This window comes from Pipistrellus kuhlii, unplaced genomic scaffold, assembly GCF_014108245.1.
Source record: "Pipistrellus kuhlii isolate mPipKuh1 unplaced genomic scaffold, mPipKuh1.p scaffold_m20_p_34, whole genome shotgun sequence".
NCBI lineage: Eukaryota > Metazoa > Chordata > Mammalia > Chiroptera > Vespertilionidae > Pipistrellus > Pipistrellus kuhlii.
The window spans coordinates 3,027,611-3,046,495 of record NW_023425534.1 but is presented as its reverse complement, the minus strand read 5'-3'; the positions used below and the strand labels follow the sequence as shown (position 1 = coordinate 3,046,495).

At 51.2% G+C, this 18,885-nt stretch overlaps 1 protein-coding gene across 3 annotated transcripts in view; it reads left to right on the top strand.

Moving 5' to 3' along the window:
* The window catches only part of RERE (arginine-glutamic acid dipeptide repeats), a 357,124-nt gene that overhangs the window by 327,642 nt on the left and 10,597 nt on the right, over nt 1-18,885 (top strand). The gene's annotated exons all lie outside the window — the stretch shown is intronic.

The window sequence follows — 18,885 nt, the reverse complement described above, 5'->3', positions numbered from 1 at the left end:
GCTGAGCAGTGCTCCCTCTGTGGGAGCACACTGACCACCAGGGGACAGCTCCTGTGTTGAGCGTCTGCCCCCCGGTGGTCGTTGCGCATCACAGCAACTGGTTGTTTCCCTGTCAAGCCAAAACTGGCTCTCCCACATCCCCTGAGGGGTTCCAGATTGCAAGAGGGCACAGGACAGACCAAGGGACCCCACCAGTGCATAATTGGAACTGGGGAGGGACACAGGAGGTTGGCCAGCTGGGAAGGGACTTCGGGAGGACTCCATGGAGTGTCCAACCCATCTCCTGATCGGCCTAACCCCAGCAGCAAGCTAACCTACTGTTTGGAGCTCTGCCCCCTGGTGGTCAGTGCATGTCATAGTGAGCATTTGAGCGGCTTTAGCATATCATTCCATATTATACTTTGATTGGTTGAATGGATGACTGGACACTTAGTATTTTAGGCTTTTATTATTTAGGATATTCAGTGTCTAGATAAGATAAAATTATCAGACTAAAATCATCAAGGAAGGATTTTGTTAGATTGGATTTTTTTTTCAACTGTATATTTTGTTGATTTCTATTTCTTACATAAAAACCAATTTTACCTATAAGCTAATTGGTATAAATAATTGCTAAGTTCCTAGGGCAGACAGGAAATAAAAATCTAAAACACTTCTGATATTAAATATTTATTTTAAGCGTGAGCTGTACATAGATTTAAGAAATATTAATATAAATAAGTAAGATAATTCTTTTCTAGCTGCTAATTCCAGTTGAGGGTTGAGGGTTGCTGGAGCCCATTATGGTAGCCCGGACACCAGGTGGGACAGGACACACTCCATCTCAGGGTCATTCACCTACACTCACTCAGTCTAGGACACGGTTTAGACACACCAGTTTACCTAACGTGCACGTGTTTGGGATGTGGGAGGAGACTAAGTACCTGGAGAAAACCCAGCTGACATGGGAAAAACATGTCAGCTCCACAGACAGTAGCCCCAGCTGCGAATTGATCCCACCCCCACCCCCCGTCTAATCAACATTATAACTATGTTGAACAAAATGACATTAGTTGAGGACTGCTGTCCTATATAATAAAAGCGTAATGTGCCATTTAGACCTGGCAGTCCTTCCGGACAAGGCCAGGGCTGCGAGGGAAGCCCGGGTCCTGAGTCCCTGCCGGCAGCCGGAGGAGGGAAGCCGGGTGCCCAGTGCCAGAGGGAAGCCAGTGCCGGCAGTCAGGGGAAGGAAGGCCTGCACTTGCATGAATTTCATGCAAGCCGGGCCTCTAGTTATATATATATAGTATTGAACATACAGAGTGGGGCAGAAGTAGGTTTACAGTTATTCATATGGCAAGTAATACAATAATTAACAAATAGAACAAGAATAAACTGTTTTGTGTACCCATAACTGCAGACCTACATTTGTCCCACCCTGTATGAGAGTGGCCTAACTTCCGTAATGAAATGCTTAAAGATGTTTCCTTTCAGTTCAGACCCAGGGGGAGGGGGGGGTCACAGGGCGGAGATCAGCCTGTACAGCCTGGAGTAGGATGAGCTCGGTCTCAGGCAGAACTCAAAGAGGGGAGGGGAGGGGAGGGACGAGGCGGAGGTGATGGGGATCAGACGGGGTGCTCCTGCAGACCCAGCCGTAGTCATGGCGTCAGGCCCTGCTCAGGTGCTGTGCGGGCATCGATGCGTTGACCTCATAGACTCGGGGCCATGTAGCTTGCCCAAGTTTATAAAGTAACGGAACTGAGATTTGATCTGAGGCCGCCTGGCTGTAGAATCCATGCTCCTAAACACCTCATTGTGTTTTTATGCTGAGAAACATGAGACACCATTAAAGAATTTCAAACAGGGAAGTAATATCGGAGCAGTTTTTCCTTTTATTATTTACTTTTTCAGACGCAGTAAGGAAATTGGTTTAGCAGGCCACGAGTGAGAGTTGGGAAACCGGGCAGCAGCCTTCGCTCTGGCGTGCCTGTTGGCACCTGCGTGGTGTCTCCACTGAGCCAGACAGCCAATAATTAAATAAATGAATGGATGGCAAGGAGGGTTCCGACGTGTCAGTGACTGAAGAGCAGGACAGGGACACGGCACCCCAGGTGTGGGGATGAGGACTGAGCACCTGGTCTTCCCAGATACACGTTTACAGGGTTGACAAGTTCAGGGACATACATCGTCTTCGCACAACGTGCGGCTACTCACCCCGCAGATGAGCTCATTGGAGACGGGTGACATCTACAGATAGTCATTTTGGCCTTTTCCAATAGCACAGCTCGGCTATTCTAAGCTGAGCCGAATAATTTTGAAGACTGATCCTTCTCAGCACACACATAGTTTCTACGGCGTCATTTCACAGCACTGCCCTTTCCTTAAGCTGTTACCACGGCCAGGAAGACAGATTCTAACCCGGCCAGTGAGGAAAGGAGTCAGGCCTGAGGCTGCGTTGGGATTTGAGAGCTCACACAGGCAGATGCAGGAAAGCCGAGCGGAAGCCGCCCTGCATGGGTGTGTCTGCGGCTCAGACAGCAGCAGCACCAGCACCATGGCCGGCAGGTGGGGTGGGAGAGTGAGTAGGTCCGGCGACTCAGGAAAATGAGCGGGGGCGGGATAAACCCCTTACCTGCTGTCCAGTGACCTGGAAGTACTTGCATAAACTTCCAAGTGCTCTGTTGAGATGAGAAGCCTTTTCAAATGGCAGAATTGTTTGACAATCTCTGGGTGTGTTTTGTTTTAGTAAATGTTGTGGAATTACTAAAGTATCTTTATAAAATATGTGTTTGGTATAAAAGTAAGAACGCTAGAATTTCCATGTGCTACCATGAAGTTTAAGATTATAGTTGTTGGCCGGGACCGGTTTGGCTCAATGGATAGAGAGTCGGCTTGGGGACTGAAGGGTCCCGGGTTCGATTCCGGTCAAGGGCATGTACCTTGGTTGCGGGCATATCCCCAGTAGGGGGTGTGCAAGAGGCAGCTGATCCATGACTCTCTCATCGATGTTTCTAACTCTCTATCTCTCTCCCTTCCTCTCTGTACAAAATCAATAAAATATAAATTAAAAAAAAAAGATTATAGCTGTTGGGTATTGGTATTATTCATTCAATTATTTATGTGTCTGATCCATTTTTATTTATTTTTTTTTATTTTTATTTTTTTTTAGACAATGAACATGTTAAATTCTAAAATATAATTAGAGCAGTCTGGGAGCTACATTTTCCCTTGTGTTTTTTCTAAAGAGCAGCATAGGCCCAAGGCCACACTTCACCAGGCTTGCTAGGAATGCTGGGAATGGAAGGTGAGATGTGATGGCTGGTGTGAATAGTCTTACAGAACGGCTGTGGGGCAGGCAGGCCCTGGCGGAGAATATGTGGCAAGCAGGGCCTGTCGGAGACTGCTCTGGGCTCATTTTACTGCTGGTGCATGGCCGTGGTCACTTCATCAGGTAGGAAATATGGCTGGATTGGCATTGATGGCCAGTGTCAACTTACCCAACACGAAGCATTCCATCCTCGCTCCCGCCCAGGGCTGAGACAGGGAATTTAGCTGGTCTCCTTAGAATTTAAGTCGTTGGACTGAAAAACATGTAGCTTGTCTTCTTTATTAAAAGTGTACAGAATTGCCAAGACCAGTTTGGCTCAATGGATAGAGCATCGGCTTGGGGACTGAAGGGTCCCAGGTTCGATTCCGGTCAAGGGCATGTACCTTGGTTGTGGGCATATCCCCAGTAGGGGGTGTGCAGGAGGCAGCTGATCGATGTCTCTCTCTCTCTCATTGATGTTTCTAGCTCTGTATCCCTCTCCCTTCCTCTCTGTAAAAAATCAATAAAATATACTTTAAAAAATAAATAAATAAATAAATAAATAAAAGTGTACAGAATTGTGGTGTTTCTGGAACTAGAGAGAGAAAGAAAACGCCTTCAAAGCATCTGGCAGTGGCATCAGGTCCTTTCTGAGTCAGACCCGAGGACAGGAATTTTTACTCATCAGATGGCCAGTTCCTTCCTCTCAGCTGGGCTCCTTTACAAACGCCGGCTCTGCTTTGCCTTAGGCAGCGAAGCCCTTTATTTGCTCCCTCAGGGGAGTCCTGTTAAGTGACTGCGCTAGTTCCCGGGGGAGGATCCCGACTCCCCTTAGTGCTGTGTGAGGGTGCGGGTGCCTTGGTGCCCAGCCCCATCGCAGAAGAGCATTCAGGAACGGACATGTGTCCTGGGAGGGAGACAAGGGACAGTGGACGAGGACATGTGTGACTCGGGGAGAGTGAACTTCACAGGTGTCCCAGCTCACACACTTCCTGACCACGCTGAGCGCAGAGGGACAGCCGCTCGCTCGGAGAGTCTGAGGGGGTGCAGTGAGCTGGACACCCCGGTTTTCATCCTCAGCTGAGCATCAGCAACACAGATTTTTTAACGTAAACTTCCGTGGAGCCTTTTAGACTTCATTTGTGCTTAAAGATTCACGCCAGCAATTTTCAACCCAAGGTTTGTGACACTAGTAGTCCCACACTATGAGAAGAGAATGTTTTAAAGTTCAGTAAGAGTTCATTGTAGTGCGGCATGATACTTAACCTAATACGTGTCCTCTGGCACTTTTATGAGTAGAGCTAACGGTGTCCTGAAAGTAAACAATGGGATGGTGCAAGTCCCCAAGCCGGGCCTCATCCATCCATCAGTTCTGCATTGCAGTGCTGGCACGGTTGATAAGCCCCAGAGTAGCTGCCACTGATTAGCAGGACATTCTCTTAGGTTATTTTCTCCTTCCTCCTGAAATGTTTAATGACACGAGGTGTTCCACTATCTTGCTGATTGTCTGAGGGCCAGCCTGGGCCGGGCAGAGACCAGACTTCTAAGTTGCCTCGGGGAGGCTGTTAGGTAGGTCTGTGGTGCTCTGATGCTTCTGTTTGGGATCCTCAGGGAGAACGCTGGTCTGAGCTTTCCTGAAACGCATTGTCCTTCCCTGTTCCCGGCGTGCCCCTGGTTCCTGGACTGTATGAAGTGCCTGTAGTTTTCTGGGGAAGGAATGATAGAGGAAGAAGGTCATGTGAGAGACATTCCATTACACTAGTCCTTTTTCCAAATGGAAACAGAATAAAAACGACAGCTGTCACTTGTTGGGCACATGTGCCAGGCCTCTCCCGAGCTCTTTAACCCACAACCTGTAAAGGAGCGAGCTACTTCTGACCCACCCCTGTTTACCAAAGAGAAAATAGGTCTCCAAGAGTTACTTCGCTCCTGTGAGCACATCGCTGGGCATGGAGGGCTGGAAGGGACTCGGTACAGGAATGGGGATGCAGACACCGGATTCCAGAGGGACATTCCAGCTCATAGTCTCTGTGCTCTGATAGGTTTGTGGGTACTGGGAGAAGCAGACAGTACTGCCTGGGTGTGGGGGTCTTGTCTGGACACCCTGGTGAGGTTTCTGGCTGGCCTGTGACTCCCGGGGATAGGTGTAGCCAGCCAGTTCATCTCCCAGGCCTCTGTAAGCCTTTGACTGTTCAGGTTACTATTTCCTCTTAAATACTAGAGGCCCAATGAATGAATTCGTGCACAAGTGGGGTCCAGCCAGCCTGTCCTGATCAGGGCCGAGTGGGCTGGGTGTGGGGGTGAGGGGGACACATGTGGTGGACGTGGCAGGGGGGTTGGCTGGCTGGCTGGTCCCACACCCATTGGGGGTGGGGAGGGAGCCTATAGGAGAAGGGACTGCAGGAGGTTGGGGGCTGTGATCAGGGCCCCCATTGGGCCTGTTGGCCGCTGCAGTGCAGGTCATAGTGACCAGTCATTCCATCATTCCAGTTGCTTGGTTTTTATATATATAGATGCTTTTCACCCAGTTCAGCTCAGTTCTGCTTTTTTTAATCATATTTTTAAAAAGATTTAATGCTTTTGCTGTTTCTAGAAATGCTGAGTGTCTTTGCTTTCTCTCCTACAAAGTCTTAGGACTTTGTGTCTTACCTGTGACCGTGACACAGTTGTTTTCTAGTCAAGCAGGAAGTAAGCACTCTGCCAGTCACCATCACTGCGACCTTTCCTTTGTCCGAGTGGCACAGCAGATAATGGTAAATGCACAGTGAGGTGTCTTTCACGATAGATGGCGCCACACCAGGTGTTGTAGCTGCATCAGCTCTTCTAGTATCACAGTGCAGGAGTGGGTGCTGTTCTTTTTCTTCATTTTTAAAATAAAGAAACAGAAACCAGGGAGGTTAGGTAACTGGTCCAAGGCTGCTCAGCTCCTGGCTGCCTTTCTCCTTGTGGGCTCTGAGAGTTAGGCCTGGTGTGCTAAGCACCCACTGCATGGAATTGTTAACAGGTTTCTTGTTTGTCTAGGAAGGTGCTCGTCATGGTCCATTCCTAAGCTACTTGAGAAAAAAATCCCTTCATGGTCTAAGTTCTGTGGTTCACATGAAAACTCCACTTGAGAAAGACTAGACAAGCCGTGAGTTCACTTTTTCCTCCATTTTCTTCCTCAATAGCAAGCACATCCCACCTCTACGCACCGTGCACACGCGCCACCCCCCCCCCCCCCCACACACACACACACACACACACGTTGACTGTTCGGCCATTTTACCAAACCACAGCCTAAACTGGGAAGTGCGCTTTCCCATTGGGGAAGAGGAGCTTTGGGTGTCACTGCAGCCAGCCCTGGAGCACAGCGGCTGCTCTGGGCAGTGATCTGTCGCCGGTGGTGCACCGGGCACAGCCCAGCAGGCTGTCCTTTTCCCTTCGCTTTTGTTTCCTTAAAAGTCTAAGAGCAGCGAGCGCGAAGGCAGTCCAGAGCCTCCGGGGCCGTTGGCGGCGGGCCTGTGCGCCGGCGCCCAGAGGAAGGCGGGCTCCTTCCCGGCTCTGAGCTCAGGCCTCGCTGACCCTCAGGAGGAGGTGCAGCTGGAACCTCAAGTGACGTGCTGTTCTGTCAGAGTCAGTGACGTCTGAGCCGTGCAGGGGCCGCGATTAAGCAAGAAGAGTTGGTGTTCATGCAGAGACTTGTGAGAAACTCCCTGTGGGGCCGGAAAGTCCGTGTGAGGTGGCGGGCATGGCGGAGGGTTACCACCGACAGCTGGGGGGGCTCACACACCCGGGAGGAAAGCTTTCCAGGGACCTGCACCGAGGCCCGGGCAGCAGGCAGGACACTCTGTCCCAGGGTGAACGCAGTAGATGGAGGCTGTAATGGTGTCGGAGCAGCCTTCTCAGGGCCAGGAAACCTGTCTCTGCCCTGACTTCGCTCCTCTGTCCGCACAGGAGGGTATCTTGACCAAGAGCTCACGTCTGAAGTCGCCGCTCAGAGTTTCTCCTTAATTGCAAAGGGAATTGCAGGGAACTGGACAAAGACCAGTTTCGGGTTTCTGCACATGGGAACTGTTAAGCTTTTAGGGCTTCCATCGATGAGAAGTGTACTCCTCATGGAACTGTTTCTGGGATCTTGGGTTCGAATAATAAGAATGCGGAGCTCGTCCCTGTGTGTGACTTTTGCTAGCGCTGGTTAATGCCTGGGGTCACCGGTCCTTCCCAGGAGCAGACCAGGAGCGCCTGCACGTCTCACCTCACTCTCAGCGGAAAATCGGGGGTGGCTCAGGTATCCCAGGAGCACCTTGCGTACCTCTTCCTGCTCACCCCACATCAGGCCGGGGTGTGGGCAGCTAGAGGCGGGTGACGGGGACTCCTGTGATGATAACATTGGTGGCTTGTCTCCAGAACAAGAGTTGCAAGGATTTTGGCGCAAACATAGGCATGTTCATTATAAGATTGCGCCATACTGCTTGACAGGGAAGAGACCCAATCCAGCCTATGTTTGCCTCAGATCTAGAGCCATCCCTCCTTCCCAAATGCCTATGGAATGGCCACGGAAGCTCCAGCTCTTCCCTTGGCCATCAGCCCCACGGCGCCCTACAGCTCCACACCCATCCGAGCGCCCTTGGGTACGAGTGCCAACCACAAGCTCCTCATCCTCCTGAGGGCCCAGCCAGTGTCGCTCAGTGGTTGAGCATCAACCTATGAACCAGGAGGTCATGGTTTGACTTGCTGTGGTGGCATATGCCCGGGTTGCAGGCTCGATCCCCAGTGGGGGGTATGCAGCTAGGTGGCCAATCAGTGATTCTCTCTCATCATTGATGTTTTTCTCTCTTCCCTCCCTCCCTCTCTGAAATAAATTTATTTTTATTTTTTTTTAAGAACTCTTAGGGGAACCTAGATAGGAACCAGGAGCAGGGAGCTTCTGATCCCACATCACAGACTGTGCACGTTATTTCCATGAGCGACACCCCAAACCCCTGGTGGGCCGGGCCGGGTGTGTTTCCTAGGCTGTGGGTGTGCCTATGGGGGGAGTAACCCGGAACAACCTCTGAGACCCTGGGACCACCACGCTGCTGCCGTCAGAGTCCTTTGCACGCAAAGTCCAGAATTCAGGTGAAGGAGATGGTGTGCTTCATGTCCAAGCAGGAGGATGTGGTGGTGTAATTGTGTTTCTGCGCTTGGAAGAATGTTTGCTTCTGTTCCTTTTATTGAACAAATGTGATACAACAACAAAATTAAATGCCTTTTCCCTCATCTCTTTGTAATGAGTGAGTCTGTTCTTTATTTTAAAATTCAGCTTCAGAAACGGATTATACTTGATAATTTGCTGTGTGTCCATAAAAACCATAAAATATAAGAAGCAGTGTTGCTGGAGTAGCCGTTCTCATTTCCTGGCAGTCATTATATGCTTCCAATACAAAAACATTTTTCTCCTGACGCTCCTCTCTGAGCTCAGATTGGGTTTCTCTCAGCCCCTGTCATTTACTTATCACCTCGGGAAATGCACAGATATAAGTGATGGCCCCTTTAAAACATCCTGCAGCATGCCATCGCTCCCATCCCTCATCTTCCGCCCCGGCCTGTCATTAGACGTTACAGTGCCAATGTATGTTTTATTGGGTGACCCTGACATATGTCACTTTGATACTGCGCAGGGATAATAAGATTGCACATATAATGAAAGGCCGATAAATAGAAAAATGTTTACGAGATGGAGAATGGCGGTTTTTAATAGTTTTATGGCTTTTTCCCCTCTTCTTCTCTCCCTCCCCCTCGCCTCCTTTTCCAAACCTTTTCTGGTAGAATCATGATTTCGTTAGAAAATGTTAAGGAAGGTGATGTGATATGATAGCACTAGCCGCAGTGAAATCACACTTGCCCTGTTGCTGCACTCCAATAAAATGAGTTGAGGAAATAATGAAGTATTCAGCTTGTGGGGAAGAGCACTGATTTCAGTGAATGAATTCATGGGGTTTGGGAGCCCTACAGAGAAAACAAGTTTCCCAGTTATGGCATTTTTATATCTAAAATGTTAGCAGTCATTTTAACAGCCAGCACAGTAACACCAAAAATACAGGCCCTGAGCGTTGGGTGTGGGCTTTGTGTTCAGTGAAGGCCCGTCTCGTCACTGTGTCAGCACTGCCCGGGCTCTGTGGCCACCCGTGACTGGCAGCCCCTCCGTTTGGGCTGGGCTCTAGACCAATATGAGTTTTGATCCGTTTTCAAACAGTCATTTCCAAATCTGGCTTTTATTTTGCATTGTTATTTTTGGTTAAGTGGAAAGTCCTTCTCTGTTGCTTGAGTGACAGATAGGTTTTTAATGGAACTGCTTGGACAGGTAGCAACAAGCGTGTAGAGGTTCCGGTTGGCCACTCCAGCAGCCCTTGGTCACCACCATGATTTTGAGCCCAGTTCAAAGTCACAGCTTCAGATGCTCCTAGCTAACGGTGTACAGTGGAAAGATGCTTTGTAGCACATGCAGAAGTCTTTTCTGGGGGCTCTATTTGACCTAAGTTCTTGACTGTCCTCAAGAAAGGACCAGTCACTGCTTTGGGGCCAACAAGGCCACTTGACTGGCAGATCTGCCATGGGTAGCCTGGAGTCCAAAGCAGGTCGGAGGGCTGCTCCAGAGTGTAAGCGTGTGGTGGCTGAGGCCTGGTGGGCAGGTCGTGGGGGTGTTCATGGTGGCCCCCAGGGTCTTCTCACTGTCCGTGGAGTGTGTTGGGGTGGGGGAGGTGGAAAGTGCTTATCTAGATTTGTGCACTTGGGCCTACCAGATGGGTTTCCGGTCTGGGGTTCCCCTGAAGCTGCTGAGTGGTTCTGTCATTCCTGGCTGCTGAGTGGCTCCACCCCGAGGCGGATCCGGAATGCACTGTGCTCTTCAGCCTCAACTATTTAGGGTCCAGTAAGAGGTTTAAGCCGCCATTGCACTGAATTCCACAGATAAAAGATAGCGCATATTTGAGCCTCTGGCTTAGGAAGCATATATGACTATTCACCTCCAGTGGTGAAGATCATGAGACTCGGACCACTCCCCAGGCAGTGCCTGAAGCTGGTGGGCTTGACCACATGACTTGTCTCCCTGTGGCTCGGTTTTCTCCTTGTAAAGCAGGGAGATGGGGATTTTATTAGGTGCCCATGAAGATTGAGTATATGAAGGTATGAAAAGTGCATAGTTATCGTGCTTAGCTATCATCAGGGTAGACTTTGTAGCCCAGTAAAGGGTGGTTGGTTGGATTGTAAATAAAGACTCTGGTGAGAAAGTGGCAGCCTGGATTCCTCAGCCCACCTCCTGCCAGCCCGGCCGCCTGCCAGCCCGGCCGCTGCAGCAGCATCCAGGCCCGGGCAGGCACATGGATCACGCTCTCACGAGCCCACGGGAGATGAAAAATAGCACCAATGTAGTCGTTTCCATAGCACTAAGTGATCAAATTAAGGAACTCTTATTTAGAGGTTATCTATCTTTTCTTAGAAATAAAATGTCATTTCTTTTATGAAATAATGGCGAGATCAGGCGGCAGTTATTTTTAACGACTTTAGTTGGCAAAATAAAAAGTTGGTAAACTCATATCTATTTCTCAAAACCTTTATCCTTTAGAGTTGATTTCAGGTGGTTTTTATTCTCACGAAACACTCGTTTTGTCAAGTTTCATGAATACTCACTGTATTCAAGACGTTGTGCTAGGCCTCTGGCATTGCAGAGGAAGCGGGCACCGGCGTGGGGAGCTGGGCAGGCTCACCCACGGCAGTCCCAGGCAGAGGCTGTGTGCCCTGAGAGAGCAGCGTGGGAAGGCAATGGAGGCGACCTCGGGGTGGCCTCTGGTGGCTGGGAAAAGGCACAGGAAGGCTTCGTGGGAATGATGACATCTGTGAAGACCTGCGTGGGGAGGAGGGCCGCGGCTCAGACTCCCAGGACACGGAGTGGGAGCTCCCAGAGCTGCACCCCACGGGCAGAAGAGAAGCACTGAGGAACGGCAGGCCGGCCGCCTTGTTGGGAAGAAGGTCCAGGCAGCGGGGCCTTTGTTCCATTGGCCTTGAGGAGCCTTCGATGATTTGGAGAGGCAGGTGTCCGAGTCAGAGCTGGGCTTTGGGAAGACTGATCTAGTATCTAGGGGGAGGGGCCAGGCCAGGCCTGGACCTCAATCCTGGACATCCGAGTGGCGTGGGCACCAAGGTGGGATCGGCAGGTGGCTGAGTCAGTCACTAAAGCAGCGGAGAGCGTTCTCAGTACAGTTGTGTTAGGGAGCAAACAGCACACACTCAGCTTCTCCGCTCCTTCACAATCACAAATGTGGTGGTCGTCATTGTTTAAAAAAAAAAAAGTGTTGCCGAAACCGGTTTGGCTCAGTGGATAGAGTGTCAGCCTGCGGACTGAAGGGTCCCAGGTTCGATTCCGGTCGAGGGCATGTACCTTGGTTGCGGGCACATCCCTAGTAGAGGGTGTGCAAGAGGCAGCTGATCGATGTTTCTCTCTCATCGATGTTTCTGACTCTCTCTTCCTCTCTGTAAAAAAAATCAATAAAACATATTTTAAAAAACACACAACAGTATTTGTTAACCTGCCCAGCTGGGTTTTTTTGAATGGTGTGGGGGACGGCCCCTGGTTCCCGAGCATCTTCGTGTGGCCTCGTCTTTACAAGTGAAACGCAGGAGACTGCGTACTCCAGCTCTTCCCTTCCGTCCCTTCCATTCCGCTTTCTTCATGAGGAGCTGGAGGTGGCAGGGGGTCTGCCCGGAAGCATCTGGCCCCATCGGTGTCCCATTGTGCTGCGTGTTGGGCAGGTGCCTCTCCAGCCTCATGCACGCAGGAGGCCTGCTTCCGCTGTGACTCCCAGCAGATCCTCCTCCTCCCACATGCACTCGGAGACCACAGAGCTGGTCCTTAACCAGCAGCCCCAGAACCGCCGCTGTCAGGGCTCCTTTAGGGGGAGGGGATGCGGTCAGTTAGAGAAGCAGCCCGGGAGAGCACTGTTTCAGTTACTGGAGTCGCTGCTGGAAGACAACCAGGTGCCGGCTGGGAAAAGCTGTGTCAAGGTGGCTGCTCCTAAACATAGCTCATGGCCCTGCCCCGCGTCCAGCCGCTCACCTCACATGTTCGGAACAGTTGTCACATCCAGCCCGTGGCTCCCGGGAGTGAAGGGAAGAATGACTTGCACGGGGCGTGTGCCAGGAAATGACTGACTTGCTTCACTACCCTTGACTTCATAGCTTTGCCAAGAAGCTGTGGCTGTGGTTCCCAGGTGGTCGTGGACATCAGCGGCCAGACTCGGCTGCAGGTCACAGCTCTGCAGTTAGACCGGCTCTTCCCGGGGACAGCTCATGTCGGCCTCCCGGGACCGGCTCCCGCAGCCAAGTCCTGTGTTCTCGGGGCCCTGGGACGGGGGTGCAGTCTGAGAAGCAGTTCTGTGCCTTGTTTCCTTCTCCCTCCTGCTCCTACTGGGTTTGGGCTCTTGTTTGTTGCTTCTTGGAATTCTCCTTGGGAACAAACACTTTAAAAAATTGTTTTAGATCTCTCCGTTCTATTCAGAAAGTAGGTGGTGGATTCCTTTACCCTCTTTATCTGGACCTCCTCGGGGGAGGCAGTGGGTAATTGAAGGACATTCTTCAAAAGTTTTAGCAGAATACCTTGATTCTAACTGATTCTACATTAGCAGGTAGACTTAGGCATTGCAGAGAGATCATTTGACTGTGCTTTCTCTACATATTAATGTTTAAGTGTTTATTTGGCATTAGAACAGTTGAATTATGTCTTAAAGCATTAAGAAAATGTCCTCTAAATGCCCACTTCCTCACCTGTAAAGGGGTGTTGGGTGCACACAGCGGCGCATGTGCCAGCCCTATACTCGGGGGGTGCTGTCCATTTGGCTGGTGGGCCCAAAAAGGGCTTATAAAATGCAGAGAGATGTACATGTATGTATAATGTATTTATAATTATCCATGAGCAGCTCCCATGCTTGCCTCCCTCTCCTCTGCTGTCCTCTTGATAGTGGGTGGGGCTTGGTCCACAGAGAGGCCTTTGGAAACTTGAGTGGTGAAGAGGAAATCAGTGGAAGCTTCCCTCGCCAGCAGGGTCGGCCTCTCTCGGGTGCCTTCTGAGGCTGGGGCTCCCCACGTGCAGGGACCAGGATTCGCTTACTCCCTGCAGCCCCGTGCTTGCTTGTACAGGAGGAGGGAGCTGGGCCTGCCTGAGCATAGCTGTCATACAATGGTCATCCTCCTCCTCTGCCGGCCACAGAGCCATGTGAGAATGGAAGCAAATGAACACAGTATCCATACACTGACTTACAAGGGGGCGTGTATAGGGTTATTTCTGAAGGTCAAGGTCCTCCATGGCTTATAAGAGAACTAGGTGCTTGTAGATGCCAGGCTGCAGGCACCCTGGACTTGTGGGCTGGGGCCCCTGCATCTTATTTTCTAGCACGTGCCCCATCCTCTTCAGGTGTCCACACTTCTTTGGGTGGTTGTGGCAACAGGCCTATATAATAAAAGCCTAATGTGCTAAGTGTCTGACCATTTGACCAATTGCTTTGTCACACACTGACCACCGGGGGGCAGACGCTCCAACCAGTAGGTTAGCTTGCTGTTGAGGTCTGGCAGATAGGGACTTGGTGAGATAGGCTAGACATGCCTTTGAGCCCTCGATGGTGCACCTGTAAGGTCCCTCGGCCTGGTCTGTGCCCTCTCAAAATCTGGGACTCCTTGGGAATGTCAGAGGGCTGGTTTTGGCCTGATCCCCCGCAGCCCAGGCAGAGGGGGGACCCCACAGGGGCAATGATTGTGCATCGGGCCTCTAGTATGTTATAATCACAAACATTTGGATTCAATCAGTTGTAGTGTGCCCTTCTGGTCCAATGTGGGGCCAGAATAATTGACTCCCTCTTCCTGCTCTTACGTCAGTCCCCAGACAGCTCCTGGCTGAGGAGTTCGGTGCCAGGCACCTGCCTCTGTGCCCAGAACTGCGGGCAGACGAGCTTCTCTGATATTGAAATGCTCACAGCACCTTCCCTCCTCAGCACTGTTCTCTGCTTTCATTTCCCCGCGGCCCCTGAGGAGAGATGCAGTATGTCTCACCTTTAAAAAAGGAACGAATCGGGCAGGACAGGCCGCAGGTTCCCCTGTCTCAGCATCGCCATGCCCGGGAGATATTGAAGAGCAGTATGTTTGTGCCTACCACGTGCCTGCAGGTAAATGGACCTGCTGTGGGCGGGAGGAGGCCCAGTCAGGGTTTCTCCTGCAGCAGGCTGCCAGCTCCCACCCCCCCACCCCTGCTTGCGCCCACTCGGGCCCTGGAACGGGTCTCTGGTCTTGTTTACATGAGCCAAAGCAGAACTGGGCCCAGGCCATGCCAGCAGGTCTCACCTGAAAGGGACTTCTGCTGAAAGCTACCTGTAAGAGCTGAGCAGCCCAGGCCTGCTTCTGCTCTGTGTGCGAGAACTTGGACTCGCAGGCTGGCACAGGAGGCACAGAAGGAAGGTGGTGGCTGAGGAGGGGCTATTGCTCCTACCAGTCCCAGGAGTGGCCTGTGACTGAGCCTGGTGCCCGGAGCCTTTGTCAGCCCGGGTCTTACTTCCTGTCCTCCTGTCCCGCTCCTGCCTCACACACACACACACACACACACACACACACACACACACACCCATAGCTGCCTTCCCTCTCATTCTCCTCTCACCAACCACCCTGTTTTCATTTTGGTGGAAGATCTGAGAAACCTCCTGCTGCCTAGCTCCGGCCCTGGCAGAGGGTTGCCTGCAGGAGGAAGGGGCTGCCACCTAGAGCCAGAGCCACTCTCACTGCCAGCGGCTCTGATGTGGCCTGTCCCGTACAATCCAGAGAACCGCCCCCACCACCACCGCCTCCTCCACCAGAAGGAAAGGCAAAGAGCTGGGGAAAGATGTGGGGGGGGGGGGGGGGAAGGAGAGGATCTGGTACATAGCGGCCAGTGGAAGTGAGCTCTCCTCTCTTCCTTTCTGCCAGCACCTAACCAGTTTGTTCCTCGTGCTGCTGCGGTTGTAGTTCTGGGGTGTGTTGGCTGAGGCCTTGTTGTGAGATGAGGTGAGAGCGGGAACAAAGTGGTCATTACAGGCCATTCATGTCGACAGCATTTATACCTGTGTTTGTTGCAAGCAACAGTGGCGGCTAATTTGCAAGGCTGCTTTGTGGGCTGCGTGTGATCAATGTTGCCTGTGTTAATGTTTCAGTAAGCTATTGATTTCTGCAGCAGCTTTTGTTCCCTGAATTTATGGGCCGCGGGTCTCTGCACAACACACGACGCATGTTTGATTAAAGTTCAATTGACTTCATTCCTGGTGAGGCTTGAGCTGCCCCGCTCCCTGTTTGTGGAACCACAGCCCTCCCTGGCGCGCCCTTTGTTTGTGCTCCAGGCCCAGCCACCCATGCAGTCCCCAATATGCTGCTTAATCCTCCTGGATTTGCTCCATTCCAGTGTTTAATCCCTCCGCAGACATTACAGTGGGAGAGGCAGCTCACAAAACCTGGTCCGGACTTTTGTTTATGTATTTATTTTTGGATCAACTTTTTATATATCATAAGAATGTACTCGCTTTTAGTGCACAGCTCAGTGAGTTTTGACAACTGTGTAAATCCATGTAGACACCACAGTTGGTTTATAGAATGTTCCCATCGCCCCAAAAGGTCTCCTGGTGGCCTTCCAAAAGCACTTTGCCTCCTCTCTGGACTCCAGGCAGCCACTGACTTCCTCCTGGTGACCACAGCTTGCCTTTTTTAGGATGGAATTACACAGTATGGGCCCTCTGTGCATGGCCGCTGTCAGTCAGCACGGTGCTTTTCAGACTGATCCACGTTGTGTGTCGGGTTTGTTCCTCTTCGCTGCCAAGTGGTGTGCCAGGGGGCGGGGTTCCGCAGTGTCACTCATTCTCCGGGGGTGGGGCGGCATCTGGGCTGTTTCTGTGAACATTCGTGTACAAGTCCCGCGTGAGCACATGTTCTCATTTCTTTTGGGTAAATACCCAGGAGTGGAATAATTGCCGGGTCATGTGGTAGATGTTTGTTTAGCTTTCTAAGAGTTGCCAAACAGCTTTACAAAGTGGTTTGGCCACGTAACATTTCTAGGATATGACTTCCCCCATCTTCCCTCAAGGTTGACATTTATGTTCTTTCATTTTCTCATTAATTGGTTTTAGACTTGCAGGGGAGGGCGTCCTTCTGGCTTGGTCAGTTTGATCCTTGTTCCTCCGATGATGGAATCCTTTCTGCTCACGTTCTTCTTAAAGAGCTGTTACTTAAAAGGTGGCAAAAAGTTGATGTTTATTTCAACCCTGGTTTTTCCCCACGTCCTCATTTTCTCACGGGCCAGAGGAGGAGGACATGGTGCGTTACTAAAGGTTGGAAGTTGTGAACTGAGCTTTCCTGAGCCTTTTTCTGTCTGGGGTCCAGCATCAGGCCAGCCGCAGAGCCTTGCTGAACTCTGGCTCCCCCTCTTTTAACCTGCACGTTATGCCGTCCTTTATTTATTTTATTTTATTTTTAAAATATGTTTTATTTATTTTTTATTTTATTATTATTATTTTTTTTTTTACAGAGAGGAAGGGAGAGGGACAGAGAGAAACATGGATCAGCTGCCTCCTGCACACCCCCTACTGGGAATGTGCCTGCAGCTAAGGTGCATACCCTTGACTAGAATCGAACCTGGGATCCTTTAGTCTGCAGGCCGACACTCTGTCCAATGAGCCAAACCAGTTAGGGCTATGCCATCTTTTAAGCCATTTATTTTTTCAAAACATTCGTTCTTGAGAAATAGAAGTAATCCCTGGTCCCCATGTGGGGCAGTATTGCATCCTAGACCACTACTGTGCACCAGTGTCAGGCTGGCTGCTTCTTAACAGCCTTGAAGGCAGACTGCGGCACCCCTCCACCTGATTTTCTCTCCCATTTTTAATTCCTTCCGTCTCCTAGAGCTTCACACTTCCTCTCAGATTCCAGGCCCCTAACCCCCCTGGCCCTAGGGAGAGGCGGAAGGAACCACCTTGGGTCTCCCCATTCTACCCTCCCTCAGGGTTGGGCTCTGGTTTTCTGCGCCGGCTGCCCTTCTGAGCTGATGAGCACGCCACTCCGGCAGCTGATGTGAAGAGTGACAGTCAGCTGCCTTGGCGTCTGTTCTGTGTCTTTTCATAAGAAAACCTGAGTCAGATCAGTTTCCTGTCGGTACCTGTCTCTTACTCTCCTAGTGGATTTATGAGTTTGTTCCCTCCAACCAGCCCACACGAAGATCAGTGTAGATACTGGCATTCCAGGTGGGAAGGCAGGAGCCACGAGGCTCTGGTATCATGGCCCTAGGGCTCCGGATGCTCAGTCACCACAGGGACAATCAGCCTGCGTTTGTGGAATAGCATGACAGACAGACAGATCGGAAATTCAAGCGCAGTTACCTTCTCATGGAACCAAAGAGGCTGGCTCCTGGTCTCCATGGCCTTGGGTCAGACTTCATTGCTAAATATGGGCAGTCACGGGCAGTGCTGAGTGGTATTTGGAAGGAAGCACACCCACACACTCCGAGAAAGACGTGCCGTGTGCCTGTGCTGACCTCTGAGGCTCTGGTGACACCGGGTCCTCAGGATGTGCCCGGGCACAGGCCCCGGCTCCTGAGAGTGAGTGCCGAGCACATTCGCCTGCTTTACAGAAGCCGTTTTCCCACCCAAAGTCTGCCCGCCTCCCTGCCAGCTGCTGCCGTCTTGTTTCCATCTGCTGGGGTGTTTTTAATGAAACCTCGTCCAATGGGCACCTATCGCGTGCGTGCATGGCTTACATGGCTTCCGCGCTGCTGTCTTTTTCAGTCTTCCCTGCGCTGATCCAGCTCTCAGCTCCGGAGGACACTCTTCTCTTTCTCGGCTCCTCCATTCACAGGCAGTAAGCCTTTGGTGGCTGCACTGGTGCTCGGGTGACGCCCCCCCAGGGCGGTGTCCCCCAGGGTGTGACGTCCTAGGATACCGTTGTCTGCCAGGTTAATTGACTTTGTACAACATTTAGGTATTTAATTAGAGGAAATCAATGTGATCTTGGCTCTCTCACTTCCTTCCCTGGTTGTGTGGTTTTTGTGTGTGCGTGCGTGTGTGTGTGTGTGTGTGTGTGTGTTTTAAGTTAAAGGTATTTTATCTTGGGATTTTTTATTTAAAGAAATCGGTCCTTTGTTAGCAGAGTGCCATTCACCTGTCTTTGTGGGTAGGCCTGCTGCCCTGGGCTTGGAGGGCCAAAGTGCGGTGTTCTAGAAGGTGCCTGGGCTCTTTCTGCTGGGCCGGGGAACAGCAGCTCTCTTTGCCTTGAAGACTGACCTTGTGGCATGTGGCATTGCGTCTGCACGGCAGCAACCCTGTGTTTGTCCTCCCTTGGTCTGGCTTTGTCAAGCCCCAGTCATTGCCCTCGGACTCTGTGCCAGCTCCTCCCAGTGTGAGCGCCTAGATTAGAGTTGGGGCTGGAGAGCAGTTTGGGGTTTAGGGTTTCTGTTCTTCCTGACATCCCACCTGGCCCGAGGGCCCACCATCGCAGTTGTATCCTTGATTGTTTCTGGAGTCATCTGTCTGCCCAGGTGTTTCCTTATCCCTGTGATTTCACTGGAAGGCTGTGAATCACACACACACACA